We start from the raw sequence: 13640 nt of genomic DNA, 5'->3' as shown, positions 1-13640 counted from the left end.
AAATTTAGTTTGGGATTATGGTCAGTATGGACGAGTTGGACTGAAGGGTCTGTTTCCATGCAGTTTGACTCTCAACTTTCCAACTATTTACCCCTCGACTCAGCTAACTTCACATCTTTTCAGCCCACGCACTGCAGATCGACAGTTAAGCAGTTTGCAACCGCCAAAATGCCAGCAGTACCTTTATTATAGTAATTACCCTTGAAAAATTAAAATAATTACTAGATAATTGAATTAAGCACAAAGGCTCCTCCTGTGTTTGCTTCAAGTCTGCAAGAGCATAAACAGGCTGTTCGGCCCATCTGTCGTAAGGCTGCGTTTATGCTCTGTGCAAGCTGCCTCCCGCCCCCTTTCCCATTTCGCTCCCATCAGCTCTTCCTTCCGTTCCATTCTCAGTCTTGTTTGTTCTCCTCTCTCTTGACGGTTCCTGTCAGCTTCACCCAATCTATCCATTTATGTTATGTGCAAGTTCCCAGACCTCCCTTCATCCCATTTGCTGTTGTCCTCTGATTTCCAATGTCATTGTTGGAGCTGGATACTGCCTGCTGTTTCCTACTGCCCCACCTTTGGCCCTCCATTGCTTTAATGAGCAATTTGATTTATTTTTATAAGCATCAAAAGAGCATCTGAAGTGAAGATTAGAGTCAGAGAGTTGTTTCTATATATGTTTATACATTGGTACATGAGAGTAGGTTGGGTTTTTTACTTTTGTTTTTTTTATTGTTTTGAATTGTATTGTTTTGTAATATTAAAAAATCTATTATTCCAATAAAAATGTATTTAAAAAAAAAACAGTCAGAGAATTGTACAGCAGGGAAGCAAATCCATCAGTCCAACTCGTCCATGCTGACCAGGTATCTAGTCCCAGTTGCCAGCATTTGGCCAATATCCCTCTAAACCCTTCCTATTCATATACCCATCCAGTTGTCTTTTATATCTTGTAATTTTATCAGCCTCCACAACTTTCTCTGGCAGCTCATTCCATACACACACCACCCTATGTGTGAACACGTTGCTCCTTAGGTTACTTTTATATCTTTCCCCTCTCACCCTAAACCTATGTCCCTCTAAATTTGGACTCCCGTCCCCTGGGAAAAAGACCTTGGCTATTCACCCTATCTATGCCTCTTATGATTTTATAAGCCTCTGTAAGGTCACCCCTCTAACCCCTATGCTCCAGTGAAAAAAGTCCCAGCCTCTTCTAACTCAAACCCTCCATTCTTGGCAACATCCTGGTAAATCTTTACTGTTCCCTCTCCAGTTTAATAATAACCTACAGCTCCTTTTGTACCAAAACCATTCTAATGTAATCTGTGCTTGGCTTTATCATGCATCTGCAAGATTAGGAGGTATCATTCAAGCAGGACATTTGCAGGGGAGAAAATCCTTCAAACCTGCAAGTCCTAACCCCAGCCCCCCCACCTTGAACCAAACATTCCCTCCCCTGGAGAATGTGTATATAATTCTCCACGAAGTCCCCAGGCAATCAAGCAAGTTGTGAGACCTATATACACCGTTTGGGGTTTCTGTTTGCTATGGGCTATTCAGCTGTGTTTTGCACACAACAGTATGTTTATCTTCTAGGTCACAGAGGGATAAATTGGACTGTTGCTTGATGGACACCATCTGTGAATTGAAACCCTCCTAGAAGTTATAACTGGAGGTAGCAATAAATTAAACTGGACTTGAACTAGTGAGACATGCACCAGAAATAGTTCCTCTGTCCTACTTAGAACTGATGCCTTGAGGCGTCTGCAATGGGGTCAGACAATAAATGTTCAGACGTGAGCACCGCGTCTCTCAAGAAGAGTAGCCTTGGTTCTGCTCGATTCCCATCTCTCTTTGCTCATGCAAATTAACACTTCTTAATTTTTACAATTGGGCAATTGTTTGTGTTTACCACCGAATGGCCAGTTGAATAAAGCCCTGTGTTCCTTTGGGTCTTTGTGAAGGGCAAAGTACAGACATTGCTCAACCAGCCTGTGCTAGCAAGCCTCAGAGCGGAAAGTCTGCCAGTGGAGTTTGTGTATGGGCAGTACTTGCTGAACAATCTGGAGTACGCTGATTGGTAACCAACTTTGGATTATTGGTTGAAATTGTAGATGGCCCATTTAAGCTTTCTGGAAGCAACATGCATTCATACCGCAGCGACCCATTTTCTGCAAAGTTCAAGCCTTGAACTTGTTTTGAATGACCTGTTAGCTTGGGGAACTAATAGTTCTTATCACTTCTTCCATGGCAACATCTCAACTATTAAGTCAACTTTCCAACTAATCAGCACCCCTCTGACTGTATCTCTGGGGAGTCCTTCCGCATCAAAGGTACTTTTATAAATGCAAGTTGTTACAGTGAGAGATTGAGGGTTGGGAGTGATTTGGAGGGGCACAGCATGGTGGCTCAGTGGTTAGCACCACTGTCTCTCAGTGCCAGGGACCTAGGGTTCAATTCCACTTTCGGGCAACAGTCTGTGTGGAGTTTGCACGTTCTCCCCGTGTCTGCATGGGTTTCCTCCGGGTGCTCCAGTTTCCTCCCAAAATCCAAGGATGTTTAGGTGAGGTGGATTAGCCATGGAAAATAGAGTTACAGAGTTAGGGCTGGGTCTGAGTGGGATAAAGTTCAGAGGGTTGGTGCCCTCTTTCTGCTCTGTCAGGATTCAATAATTCAAGTGAAATATTTCTAGTTGGACATTAAGCTCTTTCCATGTACTATGTCCAAAACTAGAGGCATAGGCTTAAGGTGAGAGGGGAAATATTTAAAAGGGGCATGAAGGGCAACTTTTTGGGGTGGTGCGTGTATGGAATGAGCTGCCAGAGGAAGTGGTGGAGGCAGGTACAATTCTAATACTTAAAAGGCATCCGGATGAGTATATAAATAGGAAGGGTTTAGAGGAATATGGGCCAAGTGCTTGCAAGTGGGACTGGATTAATTTAGGATATCTGGTCAGTATGGGCGAGTTGGAGTGAAGGGTCTGTTTCTGTGCTGTATGACTATATAATTCCAAGTCTTCACAAACACTGTTATTTAGATAGAATATTTAAAATATTTCATTCTTATAGAGACTTTCACAAGGTTGGAGCATTCCAAAACCCCTAACAGCCAGTGAAGTACTTTGGAAGTCTTGTCACTTTTGCAGAAACATGACAGCTAATTTATATGCAGCATTGACCCACAAACAGCAATGTCTGAAAAACCATACCGTCTGTTTTGAGTGATGTTGTTTGAAGGATGAACATTCCTCAGCTCTACTGTTCCTCTTCAAAATAGTGCTGTGGGAATTTTTGCTTTCACTTGAGGCCCGTCTAGAGTTTGTGCGCAGGTTTCTAGAATGAGACTTGAAGCCAGGACTGTCTGACCAAGACATGAGTGTGCTACCTGCTGTGCTGTGTGCTGGCTACTGTGCTCAAGAATTGGACTGGATAGTGCTGGCTTCTGAGTCCCAGTGCAGAACAAGGTCGATTGGCACAGAGTGAATTTCATTAGTGATCTCTCGCTGTAAGGAGTGAACAGTTTGGGATCCCAATAGCGGTGGTTGTCACAAATTGGGAACGGAGTTTACTCTGTGTCACTTGCCTGTTGGGCAATAAGATTGCACTAATGATGGCAAATTTTAATTGCTCTAATTCCCAGGAGAATGGGAGGGCAAGACTTTGTTCTTTTGAAACAGAAGACTGGGAGAGATTGTTCAGTAATTCCTAAAGCAGCACTACTCCAACTAGGGATGGAATAGAGATTGAGGAATCCCCAGGGTACACGAAGATGAAATATTTAGTTCCGGGACTATAAATATCCCCAGATGAAGGCTGACAAAGGAACGTTATGGGAGGGTCCAAACCTGAGACACACCAATATAGAATAAAGACTAATAAAATTGATAGGGAAGTTAAGAATCCTTCTACCCAGAGAATGGTGGTAATTGGCCAGGTTGGATTTGTTCTGCTTGTTTGTGTACTGGACATCTGAGTGACTTACCCAATTACTGAGTAGATTTCAATGTTATAACAACTGTTGTAACTTAGCTAGGGGTGTCGAGATTTCAGGACCTCAATTCTCAGTACTATCGCTGGAATATTCTCAGGGCCCATAGCCTTTGCAGTATTCAGTGCCTTCAACTGTTTCTTCCTATCATGTGGAGTGAATTGAATTGGTTTAAGACTGGTATCTGTGATGCTGGAGGAGGCTGACATGGATCATCCACTCAGCATTTCTGGCTGAAGACTGCTCCAAAGGCTTTAGTCTCATCTTTTGCACTGATGTGGTGGGCTCCCCCATCATTAGGTTGTTTAATTGTCCACCAATGGCCTAGAAAGGTTAGATCTGACTGGTTGAATGTGGAATTGTTTAGCTCTGTCAATCACTTACTGCTGATACTTGTTTGACACAAGCAATTCTGTATTGCAATTCACCAAGTTTCATAGAATCTTTACAGTCCTGGATGTAAGTTTGCTCGCTGAGCTGGAAGGTTTGTTTTCAGACATTATGCCACCATAATATCATCAGTGAGCCTCTGGTAAAGGCTTCACCGGGAACTCACTGCTGATGTTACCTAGTATGGTGGCAAAACATCTGAAAATGAACCTTCCAGCTCAGCGAGCAAACCAACATCCAGAGCCTCAACGTGAACTACAAATCTTCTCAAAACTCGCTAATCCTTAGTGTGGAAGCAGGCCATTTGGCCCATCGAGTCCACACTAACCCTCCGAAGAGCATTCCACCTAGACTCACCCCATCCCAGTAACCCCGCATTTCCGATGGCTAATCCACCTAGCCTGCGTATCCTTGGACACTGTGGACAATTTACCATGGCCAATCCACCCTAACCTGCACATCTTTGAATTATGAAAGGAGCGCCAGAGGACACCCACCCAAATGCAGGGAGAATGTGCAAACTCCACACAGACAGTCGGTCTGTTGGATGCCACCTTGTTGGGTATGACAGGCCAAGTGGCCTGAGATGGTGATTGCACTTGAGTGGAGAAAATGGTACTTGCCACTTCTCAACCCAAGCCTGATTGATGTTCTGCAGCTTCTGCTATATTGCAACATGCTAGTTTTTTTTGTATGTGTTGATGTAATTTATATATGAGAGAATTTATGAAAATGTTGTGGGTAAAAGAAAGAAGGAACTTCAATTTACATGTCACCTTCCATAACCTCAGCACTTAACAGTCCACCAAACACTCTAGCCTCATTGGTCATGTAGCAGACATGGCAGCCAAATTATGCACAAGAAGCTCACACGAACAGGAAAATGATAATCGGCAGGTCAGTAAATCAGAGGGGTACTGGTGTTGTGGTTATGCCATTGGATTAATAACCTGGAGGCCCAGTCTAATGCCTTGGAGACATAGGATCGAATTCTACCATTTCAAGTTGTTGCAATTTAAATTCAACTCATTGATAAAATTTGATTAATCAAGATATCTGGGATAGAAAGCTAGTCTTGGGCTCTTGTGGTGTAGTGTCCCAACCCCAGAGCCAGAAGACCGGGTTCAAGTCCCAACTGCTCCAGAGGGGTGTCGTAACATCTCTGAGCAGGTTCATTAGTAAATACCTAGAAAGCTAGTCTCAGTAACTGTGACCATGGCAACTATTATTGATTGTTGTAAAATTCCATCTGTTTCACTTTGCTCATGGTGTTCAGACTCTCAACAATGTAAGTGACTCTTAACTACCCTCTGAAATGATCCATTGAACCATTCTGTTCAAGTGCAGTTGGGTAACAAATGTTCACCTTATCCATGTCTTTCACAACACTTGTTAGAATTGCTTTTTGTAATTTCCTTTTCAGTGTTTGATGTTCCAGGGTTAAAATCTCAGGTGTTTCCCTATCTAACTCTTCTGCTTTTTCCCTCCTTTTAAAACCCAGTTCTGACCAAACTTTCGAACACATCCCTTAACGTGTCTCTCCCTCAACTCTTCTTCCCTTCTTTATGACGAGTCTTGTGATGCTTGTTCTCCATTTTTGTTGCTATGTAAATGTACGCTGTGTACTATAGAACATAAAACAGAGAACAATACACGCAGAACAAGTCCTTCTCAGGCTCGTCCCTCTACACTATCCCAAAATCATCCATGTTTAAATCTCCCTAATGTGACTGAGTTGACTGCATTAGCAGGTAGGGCATTCCACGCCCTTACCACTCTCTGCGTACAGAAAAGGTGAGGTCACGTGAGAGAGTATAGAGAAGATTTGCGGGTTTGTCACTAGGACTGGAGATATTTAGATTTATGAAGAAGTTGGAAAGGAAGAGGGTTTTTTTTTGGTGTGGGTTTGATTGAAATGTACAAAATGTTTTGGGGTCCAGAGACATAAAGGGTGTATTCCTTTTTGTTGGGAAGCCTTTAACCACAGAAATGGACCCTGGACATAAGAGAGAAATAGGGCTGTGTAACTCGCTGTCTGAAAGACAGAAGCCCTCATCATGTTTACCATGTACTTTGATATGCATTTGGAATGAAATAACCCGCAAGGAAAAAAAGTGCAAGAGCTGGAGATTGAGCAAGGCTGGATGGCTCCTTGTTGGATACGTGGGCCAAATGGCCTCCCTTCATCCTTTTTAAATTCCTCTGACTTTGATGAAAGCAGAGTCTGAGCAGCTAGATGTGCAAAATGTTTGGTTAAAACTGCAATCTTGTTTTTTCAAAAATCAAATTCTTTTTGCGACAAAATACGCCAAGAGAGGTGTGTTTTTTGCATTAGAAAAGTGGGGAAAAACGATCGAGAGGTGTGCCTCTGAGTTATGGAGGCAGCCACCTCAAACAGCTCTGTAAAATTTCCCGTCAATTAACCGACTCTGCAGACGAAAGAAAGTAAATGGAAATGCTGTTTCTCGTTTCGTGGGAATTGGCAGGGTTTCAGGAGAACCACGGTTCCGCTTGTTCAGACCAATGTTCTTGACTGTGACTGTGCCGAAGACTGAAGTTCCCTTTCTCTGCTCTCAGGGAAAGTACCGATGCTATTAATGCAAATGTCCCCTGCTTCTTTTTATTCAATTTGTGGAACGCCAGCAGACAGGAGCAACAAACAGGATTATTCACAATGGACTGCGTTCCATCTTGCATTATTACCGTGCACCAGCCCTCATTACAATTAAGCCTTGCAACATGAGAATCATGCTGTGTTTAGTGAACTCTGCCCCTAATAAGTGACTAAATGTTACTGATTAATTGTGGGTCCCTTGCCCTTCATAAAACAGAGTCAGGTGAATTTATAAATAGTCTACAGCTGTGTTTTATTAATCTTACTGTGGACAAAATCTGCTGATTAATACAGAGAAAGCGCTCAGAAGGAACACCCTCCATTCAACAGTAACCACCTTTAAAAAGTCAAGGGTAGCAGATGCCCTTCCCCTACGAGTTCCAGGTCAAGCACCACACTAGTTTGGAACTATATCAGCAGTTCTTTCAATGTCACTGGAATTCCCTTCCTAACAACATTGTTGGTGTCCCCAACTCCTGTAGACTAAAGTGGTTCAAAAAGGTAGCTCCCCACCACCTTCTCTAGGGGCAATTGGGGATGGGTAATAAGTACTATCCCAACCACTGATACCCATTTCCCATGAACAAAAAGGCTAAGTTACAGCTGGAGCATGGTCAGATGTATACCCCTGTGAGGGCATCAAAGTGCTTGAGATGTTGGGACAAGTGACCAATGTGTTTAAAGTCGTAGATTTCCGAGTGTCTTAAATGAAGAGAAACAGGGAGATGTGACAGGAGAGTAAGCTAGCTAGAAATGTAAATGAAGATTTCAAAGAGTTTCTTTGAGATACTAAAGGTAAGAGCAAGAGACAAGAGTGGAAAATGAGGCTGGAGAAGTAGTAATAGGGAAAGAAAGAAATGGCAGAGGAACTGAAGGGCACTTTGCATCAATTTTCACAGTGGAAGACACCAGCAGCAAACCAGAATTTCAAGAGTTGGGGGCAGAGGTGAGTGTAGTGCCACCACTAAGGAGTAGGTCTGGGGAATCTGTTGGGCCTGAAGGTGGTGAAATCACCCAGACCAGATGGACCAAACTCCAGAGTTCTGAAGGGGATAGCTGAAAGATTGTGGAGGTGTTGGTGATGATCTTTTTGGAATCACTGGAGTCAAGGAATGCCCCAGAAGACTGGAAAATGAGTAATGCAACACCCCTGATTAAGGAGGGAGGGAGGCAAGGTAAGAATCTATAGGCAGCTTAGCCTGGCCTTGGTCGTTGGTAAGATTTTAGACTCCATTCTTAAGGAAGAGACTGCGGAATACTTGGAAGTGCATGGTAAAATAGAGCTGAGTCAGCTTGGCTTCATCAAGGGGAAGACATGCCTGACAAATCAATTAGAGTTCTTTGAATTGAATTAGCTTTATTAAGGAGTTCAAGGTTTGTGTAAAGATTTGTAGCTTGGGTACTAGTTGTGGGTATGTTCACCAAGCTGGGAAGTTGGTTTGCAGACGTTTCACCTCCCTGTCTAGCTGACATCTTCAGTGCTTTTAGAACCTCCTGTAAAGTGCTGCTGTCCTGTGTCTTCTAGAATGTACTTGGTTCTGTTCCTGCAGCTTCCAGTTGCCGGTTCCAGTTGTTTGTTGTAGTGGCCGGTATACTGAGTCTAGGTCTATGTGCTTGTTGATGGAGTCTGTGGATGATTAGATTAGATTACTTACAGTGTGGAAACAGGCCCTTCGGCCCAACAAGTCCACACCGACCCGCCGAAGCGTAACCCACCCATACCCCTACATTTACCCCTTTACCTAACACTACGGGCAATTTAGCATGGCCAATTCACCTGACTTGCACATCTTTGGACTGTGGGAGGAAACCGGAGCCCCCGGAGGAAACCCACGCAGACACGGGGAGAACGTGCAAACTCCACACAGTCAGTCGCCTGAGTCGGGAATTGAACCCGGGTCTCTGGCGCTGCGAGGCAGCAGTGCTAACCACTGTGCCACCGTGCCGCCCACTCACGGGGTGCCATGCTTTCTGAAATTCTCTGGCTGTCCTCGGTTTGTCTTGTCATATGATGGTTGTGTTGTCCCGATCGAATTTGTGGTCCCTGTCATCTGTGTGTGTGGCTATTAGGGACAGCTGGTCGTGACAATTAGTGGCTAGTCGGTGTTAGTGGATGCTGATTTCTAGTTGTCTGACTGTTTGCCCGATATAGTGTTTCATGCAGTCTTTGCATGGAATCTTATAAATTACATCAGTCTTGCATATGATGGGTATAGGGTCTTTTGTTCTGGTGAGTTGTGGTCTGAGTGTGGCTGTCAGTTTGTGGACTGTCATGAATCCCAGTGGTCAGAGAGATCTGGCTGTCAGTTCCAAGATGTGTTTTTATGTAAGGTAGCGTGGCTAGTGAGTTGGGTTGTGGCATGTCCTTGTCACATTATTTGTCTGTTAGGTATCTGCAGATGAAGTTAAGGGGATATCCATTGGCAAATACTCTGTAGAGATTTTATTTCCTTTGTAGATCGGGAGTGCTGCAGTGTAGTATAGCTCTTTTGAACAGGGACAAAAAGTCTCCAGCATCTGCTGTCCTCATTTTTTTTTTCCCTTTTGAACAGGGACCTAATACAGCTTCTCTTAAGTGTGTTTGGGTGGTTACTGTTGTAGTTCAGGTGCGTGTGGCTTTCCTTACACTTTTGTGGTGCATTCACTGTTCTGTGTTCTTTCTATCATCACATCCAGGAATAGGAGTTGATTGTTGGTTTCCTCCTCTCTCGTAAATCTGATCCATGTGAGCATGGTGTTGATAATCAGGTGTGTGTTATTGAGGAAGTAACATGCAAGTTAGTAAGAGACTTAGTGAGAGAGATCAATATGGATTTCCAAAAGGCTTTTCACAAGGTGCCGCACACAAGGCTGAAAAATAAAATGAGAGCCCATGGTAGTAAGGATCAGGTACTGGCATGGATAGAGGATTGGCTGACTGGCAGAAAATAAAACATCTGGATGGTAGCCAGATACTAGTGATATTCCGCAGGGGTCTGTGTTGGGACCACAACTATTCGTGTTATACACTAACGATCTGGACAAAGGATCTGAAGGCATTGTAGTTTGAAGTTGACATAACAATCAGTGGAGGAATAGTTAATGTTGAGCAAGCTGGGAGGCTGCAGAAGGACTTGGACAGAGTAGAAGAATAGGCTTAGAAATGGCAGGTGGAAATGTAGAAAGTGTGAGGTTATGCATAATAGAGATGTAGGCTATTTTCTAAATAGGGAAAGACTTCAGAAATCTGAAGGCGAAGGGATTTGGGAGTCCTAGTTTAGGAATCTCTTAAGGTTAACATGTAGGTTCAGTTGGCAGTTAGGAATGCAAATGCAAGTTTGCATTTATTTCAAGAGGCTAGAATACAAGAGCAGAGGTGGTCTGAGGCTGTATAAGGCTCTGGCATTTGGAATATTGGGAGCAGTTTTTGGGCCCTGTATCTAAAAATGGATGTGCTGCTCTTGAAGGGGAGGTCGGGAGGAGGTTTACAAGGATGATCCTGGAGATAAACGGCTTGTCATATAAGGAGCGGTTGAGCGATTGAGTTTTGGAGGATGAGGGGGGAATCTCATTGAAACTTCCAGAATACTGAGGGGCCTAGACAGACTGGACATGGAGAAGATCTTTCCATCAGAAGGAGAGACTAGGACCCGAAGGCACAGCCTCAGAGTAAAGGGACTGACCCTTTAGCATGGAGAAGGGGAGGAATTTCTTCAGCCAGAGGGTGGTGACTCTGTGGAACTCACTGCCACAGAGGACTGTGGAGGCCAAGTCATTGAGTGTCTTTAATAAAGAACCTAACTCTGCCTTAGTAAAGGGGTCAAGAGTTAGGGGGAGAAGGCTGGAGAATGGGACTGAGAAACATGTCAGCAATGATCAATTGGTGGAACAACGTCAGTGGGCCAAATGGCCTAATTCTGCACCTATATCTTATGGTCAGGAAATATTTTGGCTTCTTGACAGCTGTCAAACATGAAAGTATAAATATGGATGATTTGAAGAGGCCAGATTTGGACAAGTCCAAAGATCAGACAAGATCATAGGGGCTGGAGGATGTAACAGAGATGGGAGAGAGGTGTAGAGGCTGGAGGAGGTTACAAAGATAGGGAAGGGTGTAGGGGCTGGAGAGGTTGTAGTGATAGGGATGTCAGGGGCCAGTGGAGCTTACAGGGAGGGGTGTTGGAGGCTGGAGGAGTTTACAGGGACAGGGAGGGGTTTCGGGGGCCGGAGGAGGTTGCCAAGCCTGGAGAATATTTCTGAGATGGGGTTAGAGATTGTGGTGAGGCCTCTTACAGATCAGAAACTAATGCTTCTTCAAAGTGCTTAGCAATAGTTGGGAAATTGTGGTAAAGCCACTGGTTAATAATCCCCTCGGACAGACTGAAACTTTGAAGGCATGCGGTTCCAATCCCACGACATCAGTTTCCAAGTTCATGTCAATCATGGTGGCCGTGCAAACCTATTTGGTTCACCAGTGCCCATTTTAGGGAAGGAAATCTGCTGTCTTTACCCGGTCTGGTCTGCATGTGACTCCAGACCCACAGCGATGTGGTTGACTCTGAGATAGCCAAGCAAGCCGCTCAGCCTCAAAGATAATTGGGGACAGGCGCAACACCCTCCCAATACTGCCCACGTCCCATGGAAGAACAAAGGGGAAGAAGTGCTGACTGATGAGCACTATTATGTAGGAAAACATGAGTACAGAAATAAACAGTTTGGGTAATGGTGGTAGAGGGACAAACTCTGGCTCTGCACATCAGAAGTGGTCCCTTTCATGTTGAGTCCCTTCGTGTTTACTGTTTACCCAAACAGATGGGTAGGGCTCAAATGGTTTTGATTATTTATTTTCTTGGAATGTGGGTGAAACAGGCGAACTTAGATTTACTGTGAATCCTGTGAGGACATTCAGTACTCACCTTATTGCTGTGGGTCTGGAGTTGCGTGTCAGCATGGGCCGGGTAACAGTGGCAGGTTGACTTACCAAAGTGTCCACACCAGATGAGTTTCTTTTTCCCCATGTGGTTGCCAAGAGGAGGATTTGTGGAAATGATTTGCAAGGCTGATCATAAAAGAGCATGTGTATGCTCCCTAGGAAAGGGTTGACAGGCTGAGTCTCCATTCCTTTAGGTGGAGAAACCTGGAAATAAGAGCAGGAGTAGGCCGTTCGGCCCCTCTGTTTGCAATTCAGTAGGATCATGGCCAATCATTGAGCTCAATCCCCCAGAATCCTGCCCTCCATCCCCCGTATCCCTTGATTCTCCTTGAGCCAGGTAAACTTATCCACCTCCTTTAAAACACACCTCGGCCACATTTTGCAGTCGTGAAAGGAGGCAGGCAGACAACGGGAAAGAAATCTTTAAGCGTTCAGAAAGACTTTTTGTAAGGGAGTGGAGATGGTGGTAAAGTGGCAGCACCACCTTCATTACCTTGTCTACCTGCGACTCCACTTTTGAGGAACTATGAACCTGCTACCCAAGGTCTCTTTGTTTGGCAATACTCCCCAGGACCCTACCTTTAAATGGCAGGACAGACTCAATGGGCCGAATGGTCTACTTTTGCTCCTTCATCTTGTGGGGAAGAGCAGAGCTTGGAGCCGTCACTATAAGATGGACGCAGAGTAATCCAATCGGCAATTCAGGAACAGATTCTTCCTGAGAATAGGGAGTTTGCTACTGCCGAAAGCAGTTAGAAGCGAATGATGTCCGTCCATTTCAATGGGTGACCAGATGAGAGCGGGAAAGGAGTAGAAGAAGATAGTGCTGGGGTGATTGGAGTGTGGACAGGCGAGATGCATGTGCGTTGAGCGAAAAACAGCACGGGGGAGTTGGGCTGAATGGCGTATTTCTGTGTTCACTTTTGCGAGTGGAAGCCACTTTTAAAGCTTTGGTGCAATACATGGGAGTTATTTTTGTTAAGAATTGCAAAAAATAAAACCTCTTGAGGGCATCCATCCCTTTTGAAGTAGGGTGAATGATTGACCTCATTGTAACTGGAGGTTAATATTTCTTCTGTAAACAGTATTTGCTTTTGAACAGCTCTGGGCTGATGCCGTGTGGATCGACCTTTGTACATCAACCAGGCGTGTCCTCCTCAGGTTCTGCTGGTGGATGAGTAAGCGACAAGCCTAAAACTGTGTGCTGAATGTTTCCTTCCTTTCTTTTGGCATGGATTCAAAAAGGGGGAATGATCTTTAGCTTTTGAGCTATTATTGAATTCATTCCCGCAAAACGATCAAGAAATAATTGCGCTTGAACCTTTCGCAATCCGAGGGAGTTCTGCAGCACTCTGTGTCACCAGTGCGTCGTCCCTTTTTTTTGACATGCAGTTGCTGTCGTAATGTAACGCATGGCAGCTAACTTGTGCAATATTGCAAAATGCAGATTAACTGGTTATTCAGCTCAGGCGGGGGCATGGTGGCTCATTGGTTAGCATTGCTGCCTCACAGCACCAGGGTCCCAGGTTCGATTCCAGCCTCTGGTAACTGCCTGTGTGGAGTTTGCACGTTCTCCTCGTGTCTGCGTGGGCTTCCTCTGGGTGCTGTGGTTTCCTCCCACAGTCGAAAGATGTGCAGGTCAAGTGAATTGGCCATGCTAATTTGCGCATAGTGTTAGGTGCATTAGTCAGAGGGAAACTGGTCTGGATGGGTTACTCTTTGGAGGGTTGGTGTGGACTGGTTGGGCCG

The sequence above is a fragment of the Chiloscyllium plagiosum genome, chromosome 48 (assembly GCF_004010195.1).
Source record: "Chiloscyllium plagiosum isolate BGI_BamShark_2017 chromosome 48, ASM401019v2, whole genome shotgun sequence".
NCBI lineage: Eukaryota > Metazoa > Chordata > Chondrichthyes > Orectolobiformes > Hemiscylliidae > Chiloscyllium > Chiloscyllium plagiosum.
This window is presented reverse-complemented; position numbering follows the sequence as displayed.